Source organism: Pseudophryne corroboree (assembly GCF_028390025.1).
Source record: "Pseudophryne corroboree isolate aPseCor3 chromosome 7 unlocalized genomic scaffold, aPseCor3.hap2 SUPER_7_unloc_5, whole genome shotgun sequence".
In the NCBI taxonomy this organism is placed as follows: domain Eukaryota; kingdom Metazoa; phylum Chordata; class Amphibia; order Anura; family Myobatrachidae; genus Pseudophryne; species Pseudophryne corroboree.
The window spans coordinates 924337-930838 of NW_026967614.1; the positions used below are offsets into that span (position 1 = coordinate 924337).

Sequence of the window (6502 nt, forward strand, 5' to 3'; positions counted from 1 at the left end):
TTTTCACCCTTAAATAAAGATTTTCTTAATTCCTTACCTGTGTGCTAATTAGATATCACCTTGTTTTCACATTAAACAGACTTCCACATGAGAAAGCAGCAAGGATGCAGTGGCGTTAATGTTTCCTGGTGTCAACCTGTATTATTTCAGTAGACATTGAAATGAGGATGCATCTTGCTGCCTTTCCAATGAAGCAAGTTTAATTTAGTAATAGGTGAAAAACCATCCTTACAAAGGTGTTAATCAGAGACTTGGCTTTGTGGACACTTTTCAGAGAACAAATTTGTTAGCATAAAAATAAAGCCAGAAAATGAAGAGCTGTTTAATCACTCAATTGGATTTTTTTTGCCAGCATATTTCTTTTTCTCTGCAACCCACTGCTAAATTGTGCTTCCTATCTGTTTTTATTAAATCACTGAATCAAATCTAACTCTGATTACATCAGAAAAGGCCAGGTACCCTACACCATAACAGGGGGTTTGAAATTTTGACTTGTCTACTTAAAGATCACCAAAATCTGATAACAAGGTCAATTACGTCCCTTTTGGTTAGTAGCCGGACACACTAACCGATTGCGCCACAGAGACACTTCACAAAAAGTACATACTGACAAAGGCTAATAAGCATACATCTAGAACGTTTCCTAGAAAAACTTTAAAAAGTCAATAATCTGGAGAGTTTTTGTAAAATGTTTCTTCCATCAACCAACGAAGAAACACATTGGTACTTTCCCAAGATGAGTAAGTGCTTCAGGATCTCTTGCACTTACATGTGCAGCAGAGTACTGCAATGGAAGCATGCTGGGCCCATAACCCAGAGGTAGGCAGATTGAAACTATCCTTTGCTATATGCATTTTTTTTGTTAATTTAAGTAATCAAAACTGGGATTGATATTTTTGCTCTTTTATTTTTACTTGAAGTACAATAACTTTTACCATTTTAATTTGTTTAAATCCACTAAATTTTCTTTACCCTATTATTAAAAGGGTAATTGACAAAAACAAACTACATTGTCACCAGAAGAGCAATACAAAATGTACACGTGATATATTAAAATCATCTTTCCAGCTTGAATTTCAATGATGCATTGGGGCAACGATTTTGTGAGAAACATCTTCACCCTTAAATAAAGATTTTCTTAATTCCTTACCTGTGTGCTAATTAGATATCACCTTGTTTTCACATTAAACAGACTTCCACATGAGAAAGCAGCAAGGATGCAGTGGCGTTGTTTCCTGGTGTCAACCCGTATTTTTTCAGTAGACATTGAAATGAGGATGCATCTTGCTGCCTTTCCAATGAAGCAAATTTAATTTAGTAATAGGTGAAAAACCATCCCTACAAAGGTGTTAATCAGAGACTTGGCTTTGTGGACACTTTTCAGAGAACAAATTTGTTAGCTTAAAAATAAAGCCAGAAAATTAAGAGCTGTTTAATCACTCAATTGGATTTTTTTGCCAGCATATTTCTTTTTCTCTGCAACCCACTGCTAAATTGTGCTTCCTAGCTGTTTTTATAAAATCACTGAATCAAATCTAACTCTGATTACATCAGAGAAGGCCAGGTACCCTACACCATAAGAGGGGGTTTGAAATTTTGACTTGTCTACTTAAAGATCACCAAAATCTAATAACAAGTTCAATTACGTCACTGGGTGGGATTGAACCACCAACCTTTTGGTTAGTAGCCAGACACACTAACCGATTGCGCCACAGAGACACTTTGTAAAAAGTACATACTGACAAAGGCTAATAAGCATACATCTAGAACGTTTCCTAGAAAAACTTTAAAAAGTCAATAATCTGGAGAGTTTTTGTAAGATGTTTCTTCAATCAACCAACGAAGAAACACATTGGTACTTTCCCATGATGAGTGAGTGCTTCAGGATCTCTTGCACTTACATGTGCAGCAGAGTACTGTAATGGAAGCATGCTGGGCCCATAACCCAGAGGTAGGCAGATTGAAACTATCCTTTGCTATATGCATTTTTTTTTGTTAACTTAAATAATCAAAACTGGGATTGATATTTTTGCTCTTTTATTTTTACTTAAAGTACAATAACTTTTACCATTTTAATTTGTTTTAATAGTATATTGAAAGTATTGTTTTCTTTAAAAAATCCACTTAATTTTCTTTACCCTATTATTAAAAGGGTAATTGACAAAAACAAACTACATTGTCACCAGAAGAGCAATACAAAATGTACAAGTGATATATTAAAATCATCTTTCCAGCTTGAATTTCAATGATGCATTGGGGCAACGATTTTGTGAGAAACATCTTCACCCTTAAATAAAGATTTTCTTAATTCCTTACCTGTGTGCTAATTAGATATCACCTTGTTTTCACATTAAACAGACTTCCACATGAGAAAGCAGCAAGGATGCAGTGGCGTTAATGTTTCCTGGTGTCAACCCGTATTTTTTCAGTAGACATTGAATTGAGGATGCATCTTGCTGCCTTTCCAATGAAGCAAATTTAATTTAGTAATAGGTGAAAAACCATCCCTACAAAGGTGTTAATCAGAGACTTGGCTTTGTGGACACTTTTCAGAGAACAAATTTGTTAGCATAAAAATAAAGCCAGAAAATTAAGAGCTGTTTAATCACTCAATTGGATTTTTTTGCCAGCATATTTCTTTTTCTCTGCAACCCACTGCTAAATTGTGCTTCCTAGCTGTTTTTATAAAATCACTGAATCAAATCTAACTCTGGTTACATCAGAGAAGGCCAGGTACCCTACACCATAAGAGGAGGTTTGAAATTTTGACTTGTCTACTTAAAGATCACCAAAATCTGATAACAATGTCAATTACGTCCCTGGGTGGGATTGAACCACCAACCTTTTGGTTTATAGCCGTACACACTAACTGATTGCGCCACAGAGACACTTTGCAAAAGTCCATACTGACAAAGGCTAATAAGCATTCATCTAAAACGTTTCCTAGAAAAACTTTAAAAAGTCAATAATCTGGAGAGTTTTTGTAAGATGTTTCTTCCATCCACCAACGAAGAAACACATTGGTACTTTCCCATGATGAGTGAGTGCTTCAGGATCTCTTGCACTTACATGTGCAGCAGAGTACTGCAATGGAAGCATGCTGGGCCCATAACCCAGAGGTAGGCAGATTAAAAATATCCTCTGCTATATGCATTTTTTTTGTTAATTAAAGTAATCCAAAACTGGGATTGATATTTTTACTCTTTTATTTTTCATTAAAGTACAATAACTTTTACCATTTTAATTTGTTTTAATAGTATATTGAAAGTATTGTTTTCTTTTAAAAATCCACTTAATTTTCTATACCCTATTATTAAAATGGTAATTGACAAAAACAAACTACATTGTCACCAGAAGAGCAATACAAAATGTACAAGTGATCTTTCCAGCTTGAATTTCAATGATGCATTGGGGCAACGATTTTGTGAGAAACATCTTCACCCTTAAATAAAGATTTTCTTAATTCCTTACCTGTGTGCTAATTAGATATCACCTTGTTTTCACATTAAACAGACTTCTACATGAGAAAGCAGCAAGGATGCAGTGGCGTTAATGTTTCCTGGTGTCAACCTGTATTATTTCAGTAGACATTGAAATGAGGATGCATCTTGCTGCCTTTCCAATGAAGCAAGTTTAATTTAGTTATAGGTGAAAAACCATCCCTACAAAGGTGTTAATCAGAGACTTGGCTTTGTGGACACTTTTTAGAGAACAAATTTGTTAGCATAAAAATAAAGGCAGAAAATGAAGAGCTGTTTAATCACTCAATTGGATTTTTCTGCCAGCATATTTTTTTTCTCTGCAACCCATTGCTAAATTGTGCTTCCTAGCTGTTTTTTATAAAATCACTGAATCAAATCTAACTCTGATTACATCAGAGAAGGCCAGGTACCCTACACCATAAGAGGGGGTTTGAAATTTTGACTTGTCTACTTAAATATCACCAAAACCTGATCACAAGGTCAATTATGTCCCTGGGTGGGATTGAACCACCAACCTTTTGGTTAGTAGCCAGACACACTAACCGATTGCGCCAAAGAGACAATTTGCAAAAAGTACATACTGACAAAGGCTAATAAGCATTCATCTAGAACGTTTCCTAGAAAAACTTTAAAAAGTCAATAATCTGGAGAGTTTTTGTAAGAATTTTCTTAAATCAACCAACGAAGAAACACATTGGTACTTTCCCATGATGAGTGAGTGCTTCAGGATCTCTTGCACTTACATGTGCAGCAGAGTACTGCAATGGAAGCATGCTGGGCCCATTAACCAGAGGTAGGCAGATTGAAACTATCCTCTGCTATATGCATTTTTTTTGTTAAAGTAATCCAAAACTGGGATTGATATGTTAGCTATTTTATGTTTACTTAAAGTACAATAACTTTTACCATTTTAATTTGTTTTAATAGTATATTGACAGTATTGTTTTCTTTCAAAAATCCACTTAATTTTCTTTACCCTATTATTAAAATGGTAATTGACAAAAACAAACTACATTGTCACCAGAAGAGCAATACAAAATGTACAAGTGATATATTAAAATCATCTTTCCAGCTTGAATTTCAATGATGCATTGGGGCAACGATTTTGTGAGAAACATCTTCACCCTTAAATAAAGATTTTCTTAATTCCTTACCTGTGTGCTAATTAGATATCACCTTGTTTTCACATTAAACAGACTTCCACATGAGAAAGCAGCAAGGATGCATTGGCGTTAATGTTTCCTGGTGTCAACCTGTATTATTTCAGTAGACATTGAAATGAGGATGCATCTTGCTGCCTTTCCAATGAAGCAAGTTTAATTTAGTAATAGGTGAAAAACCATCCTTACAAAGGTGTTCATCAGAGACTTGGCTTTGTGGACACTTTTCAGAGAACAAATTTGTTAGCATAAAAATAAAGCCAGAAAATGAAGAGCTGTTTAATCACTCAATTGGATTTTTTTGCCAGCATATTTCTTTTTCTCTGCAACCCACTGCTAAATTGTGCTTCCTAGCTGTTTTTATAAAATCACTGAATCAAATCTAACTCTGATTACATCAGAGAAGGCCAGGTACCCTACACCATAAGAGGGGATTTGAAATTTTGACTTGTCTACTTAAAGATCACCAAAATCTGATAACAAGGTCAATTACGTCAATGGGTGGGATTGAACCACCAACCTTTTGGTTTATAGCTGTACACAGTAACTGATTGCGCCACAGAGACACTTTGCAAAAGTCCATACTGACAAAGGCTAATAAGCATTCATCTAAAACGTTTCCTAGAAAAACTTTAAAAAGTCAATAATCTGGAGAGTTTTTGTAAGATGTTTCTTCCATCCTCCAACGAAGAAACACATTGGTACTTTCCCATGATGAGTGAGTGCTTCAGGATCTCTTGCACTTACATGTGCAGCAGAGTACTGCAATGGAAGCATGCTGGGCCCATAACCCAGAGGTAGGCAGATTAAAACTATCCTCTGCTATATGCATTTTTTTTGTTAATTAAAGTAATCCAAAACTGGGATTGATATTTTTGCTCTTTATTTTTCATTAAAGTACAATAACTTTTACCATTTTAATTTGTTTTAATAGTATATTGAAAGTATTGTTTTCTTTTAAAAATCCACTTAATTTTCTTTACCCTATTATTAAAATGGTAATTGACAAAAACAAACTACATTGTCACCAGAAGAGCAATACAAAATGTACAAGTGATATATTAAAATCATCTTTCCAGCTTGAATTTCAATGATGCATTGGGGGCAACGATTTTGTGAGAAACATTTTCACCCTTAAATAAAGATTTTCTTAATTCCTTACCTGTGTGCTAATTAGATATCACCTTGTTTTCACATTAAACAGACTTCTACATGAGAAAGCAGCAAGGATGCAGTGGCGTTAATGTTTCCTGGTGTCAACCTGTATTATTTCAGTAGACATTGAAATGAGGATGCATCTTGCTGCCTTTCCAATGAAGCAAGTTTAATTTAGTAATAGGTTAAAAACCATCCCTACAAAGGTGTTAATCAGAGACTTGGCTTTGTGGACACTTTTCAGAGAACAAATTTGTTAGCATAAAAATAAAGCCAGAAAATGAAGAGCTGTTTAATCACTCAATTGGATTTTTTTGCCAGCATATTTCTTTTTCTCTGCAACCCACTGCTAAATTGTGCTTCCTAGCTGTTTTTATAAAATCAATGAATCAAATCTAACTCTGATTACATCAGAGAAGGCCAGGTACCCTACACCAGAACAGGGGGTTTGAAATTTTGACTTGTCTACTTAAAGATCACCAAAATCTGATAACAAGGTCAATTACATCCCTGGGTGGGATTGAACCACCAACCTTTTGGTTTATAGCCGTACACACTAACTGATTGCGCCACAGAGACACTTTGCAAAAGTACATACTGACAAAGGCTAATAAGCATTCATCTAAAACGTTTCCTAGAAAAACTTTAAAAAGTCAATAATCTGGAGAGTTTTTGTAAGATGTTTCTTCCATCCACCAACGAAGA

At 34.9% G+C, this 6502-nt stretch overlaps 1 non-coding gene across 1 annotated transcript; it reads right to left on the reverse strand.

Moving 5' to 3' along the window:
• Positions 1–1645: 1645 nt before the first annotated feature.
• On the reverse strand, positions 1646–1719 carry TRNAS-ACU (transfer RNA serine (anticodon ACU)). The gene has a single exon. It is a non-coding gene; the product is annotated as a tRNA-Ser (tRNA).
• Between the last annotated feature and the right edge of the window lie 4783 nt (positions 1720–6502).